This window comes from Bufo gargarizans, chromosome 5, assembly GCF_014858855.1.
Source record: "Bufo gargarizans isolate SCDJY-AF-19 chromosome 5, ASM1485885v1, whole genome shotgun sequence".
NCBI classification, from domain to species: Eukaryota; Metazoa; Chordata; class Amphibia; order Anura; family Bufonidae; genus Bufo; species Bufo gargarizans.
The window spans coordinates 385190946-385202607 of NC_058084.1; positions in this window are offsets into that span (position 1 = coordinate 385190946).

An 11662-nucleotide genomic window follows, 5' to 3' on the forward strand; every position below is an offset into this window, starting at 1 on the left:
GCTTCACGTCAGCCACCACTGCAACAGTCCATTGGCATATATTTAGGCCCAGCACCCAGGCAGAGGAGGGAGGTCCCGTAACAGAGAATCTGTCTTCATGTCAGCAGAGAATTAGTCTGCATGTCATAGCAGAGAATGAGGCTTCACGTCAGCCACCACTGCAACAGTCCATTGGCATATATTTAGGCCCAGCACACACACAGGCAGAGGAGAGAGGTCCCGTAACAGAGAATCTGGCTTCATGTCAGCAGAGAATCAGTCTGCATGTCATAGCAGAGAATGAGGCTTCACGTCAGCCACCACTGCAACAGTCCATTGGCATATATTTAGGCCCAGCACACACACAGGCAGAGGAGAGAGGTCCCGTAACAGAGAATCTGGCTTCATGTCAGCAGAGAATCAGTCTGCATGTCATAGCAGAGAATGAGGCTTCACGTCAGCCACCACTGCAACAGTCCATTGGCATATATTTAGGCCCAGCACCCAGGCAGAGGAGGGAGGTCCCGTAACAGAGAATCTGTCTTCATGTCAGCAGAGAATTAGTCTGCATGTCATAGCAGAGAATGAGGCTTCACGTCAGCCACCACTGCAACAGTCCATTGGCATATATTTAGGCCCAGCACCCAGGCAGAGGAGGGAGGTCCCGTAACAGAGAATCTGTCTTCATGTCAGCAGAGAATTAGTCTGCATGTCATAGCAGAGAATGAGGCTTCACGTCAGCCACCACTGGAACAGTCCATTCTCAGATATTTAGGCCCCGGCACCCAGGCAGAGGAGAGAGGTCCCGTAACAGAGAATCTGTCTTCATGTCAGCAGAGAATTAGTCTGCATGTCATAGCAGAGAATGAGGCTTCACGTCAGCCACCACTGCAACAGTCCATTGGCATATATTTAGGCCCAGCACCCAGGCAGAGGAGAGAGGTCCCGTAACAGACAATCTGGCTTCATGTCAGCAGAGAATCAGTCTGCATGTCATAGCAGAGAATCAGGCTTCACGTCACCCACCACTGCAACAGTCCATTGTCATAAATTTAGGCCCAGCACTAGTGTTGAGCGGCATGTCCCATATTCGAATTCGCGAAATTTTGTGAATATTCGAAAGAATATTCGTAAAATATTCGCGATTATTCAAATTCGTTATTATTTCGCATATGCGATAATTCGAATTATCGCATAATACATATGCTATGCAAAATTCACATGTGCGCTAATGAAATCGCCTTACGAAGATTCGCAACTCAATTCAATCACTAATGTATGAATGCAATGCCCTTTGCCTCTGTTCTGGGACAAGTGTAGATATTCGCATGTGCGCTAATAAAATCGCCTTACGAAGATTCGCACCTCAATCACTTTCTAGGGAATGTGAGACTTTTGGGAATCAATCGAGATACAGTGGGGGGTGATGACAGTAGTTGACAGAGTACAGATCAATGTAATCTGTAAGGTGGAAAGTAAAATAAAAAATACGAATATTCGTAAATCGACTTTTACGAAGTTCTACGTATTCGCGAATATGGTGCTATACTATATGAATGCACAGGCCTTTGCCTCTCTGTTCTGGGGACAAGTGTAGATATTTGCATTTGCGTTAATAAAATCGCCTTACGAAGATTCACAGCTCAATTCAATCACTAATGTATGAATGCAAAGCCCTTTGCCTCTGTTCTGGGACAAGTGTAGATATTCGCATGTGCGCTAATAAAATCGCCTTACGAAGATTCGCAACTCAATTCACTAATGTATGAATGCAAAGCCCTTTGCCTCTGTTCTGGGACGTGCCGATATTCGCATGTGCGCTAATAAAATCGCCTTACGAAGATTCGCGCCTCAATCACTTTCTAGGCAATGTGAGTAAGATCTGAGCTGTTGGACCTTTGGGAAACAATCAATTATATGTGTACTGTAATTTTGTGGGGGGGGGGGGGAAACAAAAAACGAATATTCGTTTTTACGAATATATAGCACTATATTCGAAATATTCGCGAAATCGCGAAGTTGCGATATTCGCGAAAAAAATTTGCTTTTCGAATATTCGCGCTCAACACTACCCAGCACCCAGGCAGAGGAGAGAGGTCCCGTAACAGAGAATCTGGCTTCATGTCAGCAGAGAATCAGTCTTCATATCATAGCAGAGAATCAGGCTTCACGTCACCCACCACTGTAAGAGTCAATTTTCATAAATTTAGGCCCAGAACCCAGGCAGAGGAGAAAGGTCCCGTAACAGACAATCTGGCTTCATGTCAGCAGAGAATCAGTCTTCATATCATAGCAGAGAATCAGGCTTCACGTCACCCACCACTGCAACAGTCAATTGTCATAAATTTAGGCCCAGCACCCAGGCAGAGGAGAGAGCTCCCGTAACAGAGGATCTGGCTTCATGTCAGCAGAGAATCAGTCTGCATGTCATAGCAGAGAATGAGGCTTCACGTCACCCACCACTGCAACAGTCCATTGGCATATATTTAGGCCTAGCACACAGGCAGAGCAGAGAGGTCCCGTAACAGACAATCTGGCTTCATGTCAGCAGAGAATCAGTCTGCATGTCATAGCAGAGAATGAGGCTTCACGTCACCCACCACTGCAACAGTCCATTGGCATATATTTAGGCCTAGCACACAGGCAGAGCAGAGAGGTCCCGTAACAGACAATCTGGCTTCATGACAGCAGAGAATCAGTCTGCATGTCATAGCAGAGAATGAGGCTTCACGTCAGCCACCACTGCAACAGTCCATTGGCATATATTTAGGCCTAGCACACAGGCAGAGCAGAGAGGTCCCGTAACAGACAATCTGGCTTCATGACAGCAGAGAATCAGTCTGCATGTCATAGCAGAGAATCAGGCTTCACGTCAGCCACCACTGCAACAGTCCATTGTCATAAATTTAGGCCCAGCACCCAGGCAGAGGAGAGAGGTCCCGTAACAGAGAATCTGGCTTCATGTCAGCAGAGAATCAGTCTTCATATCATAGCAGAGAATCAGGCTTCACGTCACCCACCACTGTAAGAGTCAATTTTCATAAATTTAGGCCCAGAACCCAGGCAGAGGAGAAAGGTCCCGTAACAGACAATCTGGCTTCATGTCAGCAGAGAATCAGTCTTCATATCATAGCAGAGAATCAGGCTTCACGTCACCCACCACTGCAACAGTCAATTTTCATAAATTTAGGCCCAGAACCCAGGCAGAGGAGAAAGGTCCCGTAACAGACAATCTGGCTTCATGTCAGCAGAGAATCAGTCTTCATATCATAGCAGAGAATCAGGCTTCACGTCACCCACCACTGCAACAGTCAATTGTCATAAATTTAGGCCCAGCACCCAGGCAGAGGAGAGAGCTCCCGTAACAGAGGATCTGGCTTCATGTCAGCAGAGAATCAGTCTGCATGTCATAGCAGAGAATGAGGCTTCACGTCACCCACCACTGCAACAGTCCATTGGCATATATTTAGGCCTAGCACACAGGCAGAGGAGAGGTTCATTCAACTTTGGGTAGCCTCGCAATATAATGGTAAAATGAAAATAAAAATAGGATTGAATGAGGAAGTGCCCTGGAGTCCAATAATATATGGTTATGGGGAGGTAGTTAATGTCTAATCTGGACAAGGGACGGACAGGTCCTGTGGGATCCATGCCTGGTTCATTTTTATGAACGTCAGCTTGTCCACATTGGCTGTAGACAGGCGGCTGCGTTTGTCTGTAATGACGCCCCCTGCCGTGCTGAATACACGTTCAGACAAAACGCTGGCTGCCGGGCAGGCCAGCACCTCCAAGGCATAAAAGGCTAGCTCTGGCCACGTGGACAATTTAGAGACCCAGAAGTTGAATGGGGCCGAACCATCAGTCAGTACGTGGAGGGGTGTGCACACGTACTGTTCCACCATGTTAGTGAAATGTTGCCTCCTGCTAACACGTTGCGTATCAGGTGGTGGTGCAGTTAGCTGTGGCGTGTTGACAAAAGTTTTCCACATCTCTGCCATGCTAACCCTGCCCTCAGAGGAGCTGGCCGTGACACAGCTGCCTTGGCGACCTCTTGCTCCTCCTCTGCCTTGGCCTTGGGCTTCCACTTGTTCCCCTGTGACATTTGGGAATGCTCTCAGTAGCGTGTCTACCAACGTGCGCTTGTACTCGCGCATCTTCCTATCACGCTCCAGTGCAGGAAGTAAGGTGGGCACATTGTCTTTGTAGCGTGGATCCAGCAGGGTGGCAACCCAGTAGTCCGCACAGGTTAAAATGTGGGCAACTCTGCTGTCGTTGCGCAGGCACTGCAGCATGTAGTCGCTCATGTGTGCCAGGCTGCCCAGGGATAAGGACAAGCTGTCCTCTGTGGGAGGCGTATCGTCATCGTCCTGCCTTTCCCCCCAGCCACGCACCAGTGATGGACCCGAGCTGCGTTGGGTGCCACCCCGCTGTGACCATGCTTCATCCTCATCCTCCTCCACCTCCTCCTCATCCTCGTCCTCCTCGTCCTCCAGTAGTGGGCCCTGGCTGGCCACATTTGTACCTGGCCTCTGCTGTTGCCAAAAACCTCCCTCTGAGTCACTTCGAAGAGACTGGCCTGAAAGTGCTAAAAATGACCCCTCTTCCTCCTCCTCCTCCTCCTCCTCCTGGGCCACCTCCTCTTCCATCATCGCCCTAAGTGTTTTCTCAAGGAGACATAGAAGTGGTATTGTAACGCTGATAACGGTGTCATCGCCACTGGCCATGTTGGTGGAGTACTCGAAACAGCGCAACAGGGCACACAGGTCTCGCATGGAGGCCCAGTCATTGGTGGTGAAGTGGTGCTGTTCTGTAGTGCGACTGACCCGTGCGTGCTGCAGCTGAAACTCCACTATGGCCTGCTGCTGCTCGCACAGTCTGTCCAGCATGTGCAAGGTGGAGTTCCACCTGGTGGGCACGTCGCATATGAGGCGGTGAGCGGGAAGGCCGAAGTTACGCTGTAGCGCAGACAGGCGAGCAGCAGCAGGATGTGAACGCCGGAAGCGCGAACAGACGGCCCGCACTTTATGCAGCAGCTCTGACATGTCGGGGTAGTTGTGAATGAACTTCTGCACCACCAAATTCAGCACATGCGCCAAGCAAGGGATGTGCGTCAAATTGGCTAGTCCCAGAGCTGCAACGAGATTTCGCCCATTATCACACACCACCAGGCCGGGCTTGAGGCTCACCGGCAGCAACCACTCGTCGGTCTGTTGTTCTATACCCCGCCACAACTCCTGTGCGGTGTGGGGCCTGTCCCCCAAACATATGAGTTTCAGAATGGCCTGCTGACGTTTACCCCGGGCTGTGCTGAAGTTGGTGGTGAAGGTGTGTGGCTGACTGGATGAGCAGGTGGAAGAAGAGGAGGAGGAAGCCGAGAAGGAGGAGGTGGCAACAGGAGGCAAAGAATGTTGCCCTGCGATCCTTGGCGGCGGAAGGACGTGCGCCAAACAGCTCTCCGCCTGGGGCCCAGCTGCCACTACATTTACCCAGTGTGCAGTTAGGGAGATATAGCGTCCCTGGCCGTGCTTACTGGTCCACGTATCTGTGGTTAGGTGGACCTTGCTACAGATGGCGTTGCGCAGTGCACACTTGATTTTATCGGATACTTGGTTGTGCAGGGAAGGCACGGCTCTCTTGGAGAAGTAGTGCCGGCTGGGAACAACATACTGTGGGACAGCAAGCGACATGAGCTGTTTGAAGCTGTCTGTGTCCACCAGCCTAAATGACAGCATTTCATAGGCCAGTAGTTTAGAAATGCTGGCATTCAGGGCCAGGGATCGAGGGTGGCTAGGTGGGAATTTACGCTTTCTATCAAATGTTTGTGAGATGGAGAGCTGAACGCTGGCGTGTGACATGGTTGAGACGCTTGGTGACGGAGGTGGTGGTGGTGGTGTTGGTGGTACATCCCCTGTTTGCTGGGCGGCAGGTGCCAACGTTCCTCCAGAGGCGGAGGAAGAGGCCGAGGCGGCAGCAGCAGAATAGGCCGAGGCGGCAGCAGCAGAAGAGGTAGCAGGGGGAGCCTGAGTGACTTCCTTGGTTTTAAGGTGTTTACTCCACTGCAGTTCATGCTTTGCATGCAGGTGCCTGGTCATGCAGGTTGTGCTCAGGTTCAGAACGTTAATGCCTCGCTTCAGGCTCTGATGGCACAGCGTGCAAACCACTCGGGTCTTGTCGTCAGCACATTGTTTGAAGAAGTGCCATGCCAGGGAACTCCTTGAAGCTGCCTTTGGGGTGCTCGGTCCCAGATGGCGGCGGTCAGTAGCAGGCGGAGTCTCTTGGCGGCGGGTGTTCTGCTTTTGCCCACTGCTCCCTCTTTTGCTACGCTGTTGGCTCGGTCTCACCACTGCCTCTTCCTCCGAACTGTGAAAGTCAGTGGCACGACCTTCATTCCATGTGGGGTCTAGGACCTCATCGTCCCCTGCATCGTCTTCCACCCAGTCTTGATCCCTGACCTCCTGTTCAGTCTGCACACTGCAGAAAGACGCAGCAGTTGGCACCTGTGTTTCGTCATCATCAGAGACATGCTGAGGTGGTATTCCCATGTCCTCATCATCAGGAAACATAAGTGGTTGTGCGTCAGTGCATTCTATGTCTTTCACCGCTGGGGAAGGGCTAGGTGGATGCCCTTGGGAAACCCTGCCAGCGGAGTCTTCAAACAGCATAAGAGACTGCTGCATAACTTGAGGCTGAGACAGTTTCCCTGGTATGCATGGGGGTGATGTGACAGACTGATGGGGTTGGTTTTCAGGCGCCATCTGTGCGCTTTCTGCAGAAGACTGGGTGGGAGATAATGTGAACGTGCTGGATCCACTGTCGGCCACCCAATTGACTAATGCCTGTACCTGCTCAGGCCTTACCATCCTTAGAACGGCATTGGGCCCCACCATATATCGCTGTAAATTCTGGCGGCTACTGGGACCTGAGGTAGTTGGTACACTAGGACGTGTGGATGTGGCAGAACGGCCACGTCCTCTCCCAGCACCAGAGGGTCCACTAACACCACCACGACCATGTCCACGTCCGCGTCCCTTACTAGATGTTTTTCTCATTGTTATGGTTCACCACAACAACAAATATATTATTTGGCCCAATGTATTGTATTCAAATTCAGCGGGATATAAATTTGAGGCCTAGTATTTAGGCGCTGGGTGACCGGTATGGATTTAGTGACAGAATTAGACTTGGAAATGCACAGAAGCGTGTGTGTGTGAAGTTATTCTGAATGACCCAATGTGCACCTTGAATATTATATACCCTTTTAGGGATAGATTTCAAATAGCTCTGATATAGCAGAAACCACTAAATTATGAAATTGCTAAATTGGGAATTGTACTTCAACCCAGAACAAAAAATGTGCTTTGACGGACACTAAATATCTTGCCCAGCAACAACAGTACAGCGGTGGGTAACGAGAGATTTAGAGGGAATTAAATTTGAGGCCTAGTATTTAGGCGCTGGGTCACCGGTATGGATTTAGTGACAGAATTAGACTTGGAAATACACAGTAGCGGGTGTGTGTGAAGTTATTCTGAATGACCCTATGTGCACCTTCAATATTATATACCCTTTTAGGGATAGATTTCAAATAGCTCTGATATAGCAGAAACCACTAAATTATGAAATTGCTAAATTGGGAATTGTACTTCAACCCAGAACAAAAAATGTGCTTTGACGGACACTAAATATCTTGCCCAGCAACAACAGTACAGCGGTGGGTAACGAGAGATTTAGAGGGAATTAAATTTGAGGCCTAGTATTTAGGCGCTGGGTCACCGGTATGGATTTAGTGACAGAATTAGACTTGGAAATGCACAGAAGCGTGTGTGTGAAGTTATTCTGAATGACCCAATGTGCACCTTCAATATTATATACCCTTTTTGGGATAGATTTCAAATAGCTCTGATATAGCAGGAACCACTAAATTATGAAATTGCTAAATTGGGAATTGTACTTCAACCCAGAACAAAAAATGTGCTTTGACGGGCACTAAATAACTTTCCCAGCTACAACAGGACAACGGTAACGAGAGATTTAGAGGGATTTAAATTTGAGGCCTAGTATTTAGGCGCTGGGTGACAGGTATGGGTTTAGTGACAGAATTAGACTTGGAAATACACAGTAGCGGGTGTGTGTGAAGTTATTCTGAATGACCCTATGTGCACCTTCAATATTATATACCCTTTTAGGGATAGATTTCAAATAGCTCTGATATAGCAGAAACCACTAAATTATGAAATTGCTAAATTGGGAATTGTACTTCAACCCAGAACAAAAAATGTGCTTTGACGGACACTAAATATCTTGCCCAGCAACAACAGTACACCGGTGGGTAACGAGAGATTTAGAGGGAATTAAATTTGAGGCCTAGTATTTAGGCGCTGGGTCACCGGTATGGATTTAGTGACAGAATTAGACTTGGAAATACACAGTAGCGGGTGTGTGTGAAGTTATTCTGAATGACCCTATGTGCACCTTCAATATTATATACCCTTTTTGGGATAGATTTCAAATAGCTCTGATATAGCAGGAACCACTAAATTATGAAATTGCTAAATTGGGAATTGTACTTCAACCCAGAACAAAAAATGTGCTTTGACGGGCACTAAATAACTTTCCCAGCTACAACAGGACAACGGTAACGAGAGATTTAGAGGGATTTAAATTTGAGGCCTAGTATTTAGGCGCTGGGTGACAGGTATGGGTTTAGTGACAGAATTAGACTTGGAAATACACAGTAGCGGGTGTGTGTGAAGTTATTCTGAATGACCCTATGTGCACCTTCAATATTATATACCCTTTTTGGGATAGATTTCAAATAGCTCTGATATAGCAGAAACCACTAAATTATGAAATTGCTAAATTGGGAATTGTACTTCAACCCAGAACAAAAAATGTGCTTTGACGGACACTAAATATCTTGCCCAGCAACAACAGTACAGCGGTGGGTAACGAGAGATTTAGAGGGAATTAAATTTGAGGCCTAGTATTTAGGCGCTGGGTCACCGGTATGGATTTAGTGACAGAATTAGACTTGGAAATACACAGTAGCGGGTGTGTGTGAAGTTACTCTGAATGACCCTATGTGCACCTTCAATATTATATACCCTTTTTGGGATAGATTTCAAAGAGCTCTGATATAGCAGGAACCACTAAATTATGAAATTGCTAAATTGGGAATTGTATTTCAACCCAGAACAAGAAATGTGCTTGAACGGACACTAAATAACTCGCCCAGCTACAGCACTAGGGACAGATTTAGCTGGATATAAATTTGAGGCCTAGTATTTAGGCGCTGGGTGACCGGTATGGATTTAGTGACAGAATTAGACTGGGATATGGCCAAAAAATGAACAGACTATTGCTGGTTAAATGCACTTGGTGTGACAGCTTCACCCTGATGTAGGCTTTAGCCAAAAAACAACCACACCATTGAGGGTTAAATGCACTTGGTGACAGGCGCAGCTTGCCCCTGATTTTGTATATGGCCAAAAAATGAACAGACTATTGCTGGTTAAATGCACTTGGTGTGACAGCTTCACCCTGATGTAGGCTTTAGCCAAAAAACAACCACACCATTGAGGGTTAAATGCACTTGGTGACAGGCGCAGCTTGCCCCTGATTTTGTATATGGCCAAAAAATGAACAGACTATTGCTGGTTAAATGCACTTGGTGTGACAGCTTCACCCTGATGTAGGCTTTAGCCAAAAAACAACCACACCATTGAGGGTTAAATGCACTTGGTGACAGGCGCAGCTTGCCCCTGATTTTGTATATGGCCAAAAAATGAACAGACTATTGCTGGTTAAATGCACTTGGTGTGACAGCTTCACCCTGATGTAGGCTTTAGCCAAAAAACAACCACACCATTGAGGGTTAAATGCACTTGGTCGCAGCTTGTGCTGGCGCACCACAAGACACAAAATGGCCGCCGATCACCCCAGAAAAATGAGACTGACAAACGGTCTGTGCAGCCTAAAAACAGTGAGCAATTGAGGATCAGCAGCTCAATGATCCACAGCTGCAGATCGATCAGTTAATCAAGTCCTTTGGAGGAGTTAATCTGCCTAATCTCGCCCTACTGTCGCAGCCGCAACCTCTCCCTACGCTAATCAGAGCAGAGTGACGGGCGGCGCTATGTGACTCCAGCTTAAATAGAGGCTGGGTCACATGGTGCTCTGGCCAATCACAGCCATGCCAATAGTAGGCATGGCTGTGATGGCCTCTTGGGGCAAGTAGTATGACGCTTGTTGATTGGCTGCTTTGCAGCCTTTCAAAAAGCGCCAAGAAAGCGTCACAAAAGCGCGAAGAAAGCGACGAACACCGAACCCGAACCCGGACTTTTACGAAAATGTCCGGGTTCGGGTCCGTGTCACGGACACCCCAAAATTCGGTACGAACCCGAACTATACAGTTCGAGTTCGCTCATCCCTATTGATGACCAATCCTCTGGATCAACGGGGTCCAAAACCCGGCACCCCCGCAGATCAGCTGTATGAACGGAAGGCACGCTGTGTGCACGTGCTGTCTCCCGTCTCTCTTCCTGCTCGCTGCTGCTATGTCTATTGCAAAGCAGCAGCGAGCACGAAGAGAGAAGGGATACGCATCCATATCAAACGTCTCTATAAGCATATCACATGACCTAAGCCCTCAGATGAATAAATAAAAATTTTTTTTTTAACTGTGCTAAATAAACAATTTTTTGTCACCTTTATTTTACAGAAAGTGTAATAGCAAGCGATCAAAAAGTCATATGCACATAAAACTTACAAAAATAAAAAAAGTATACATATTAAGTATCGCCGCATCCGTGACAACCTGGTCTATAAAAATACCACATAATCTAACCCCTCAGGTGAATACCGTACAAAAAAATATAAATAAAAACGATGTAAAAAAGCCATTTTTTGTCAGATTACATCACAAAAAGTGTAATAGCAAGTGATCAAAAAGTCAAACGCACCCCAAAATAGTGCCAATCAAACCGTCATCTCATCCCGCAAAAATCATACCCTACCCAAGATAATCGCCCAAAAACTGAAAAAAATTATGGCTCTCAGACTATGGAATCACTAAAATATATATATTTTTTTGTTTCAAAAAAGAAATCATTGTGTAAAACTTACAAAAATAAAAAAAGTATACATATTAAGTATCGCCGCATCCGTGACAACCTGGTCTATAAAAATACCACATGATCTAACCTGTCAGATGAATGTTGTAAATAACAAAAAATAAAAACGGTGCCAAATTTCTTGTTACCTTGCCTCACAAAAAGTGTAATATAGGGCAACCAAAAATCATATGTACCCTAAAATAGTACCAACAAAACTGCCACCCTATCCCGTAGTTTCTAAAATGGGATCACTTTTTTGGAGTTTCTACTCTAGGGGTGCATCAGGGGGGCTTCAAATGGGACATGGTGTCAAAAAGTCAGTCCAGCAAAATCTGCTTTCCAAAAACCGTATGGCATTCGTTTCCTTCTGCGCCCTGCCGTGTGCCCATACAGTGGTTTATGACCACTTATGGGGTGTTTCTGTAAACTACAGAATCAGAGCCATAAATATTAAGTTTTGTTTTTATTCTAGGGGTGCATCATGGGGTTTTCAAATGTGACATGGCAACTTAAAATTATTCCAGTGAAATCTGCCTTCCAAAAGCCATATGGCGTTCCATTCCTTCTAC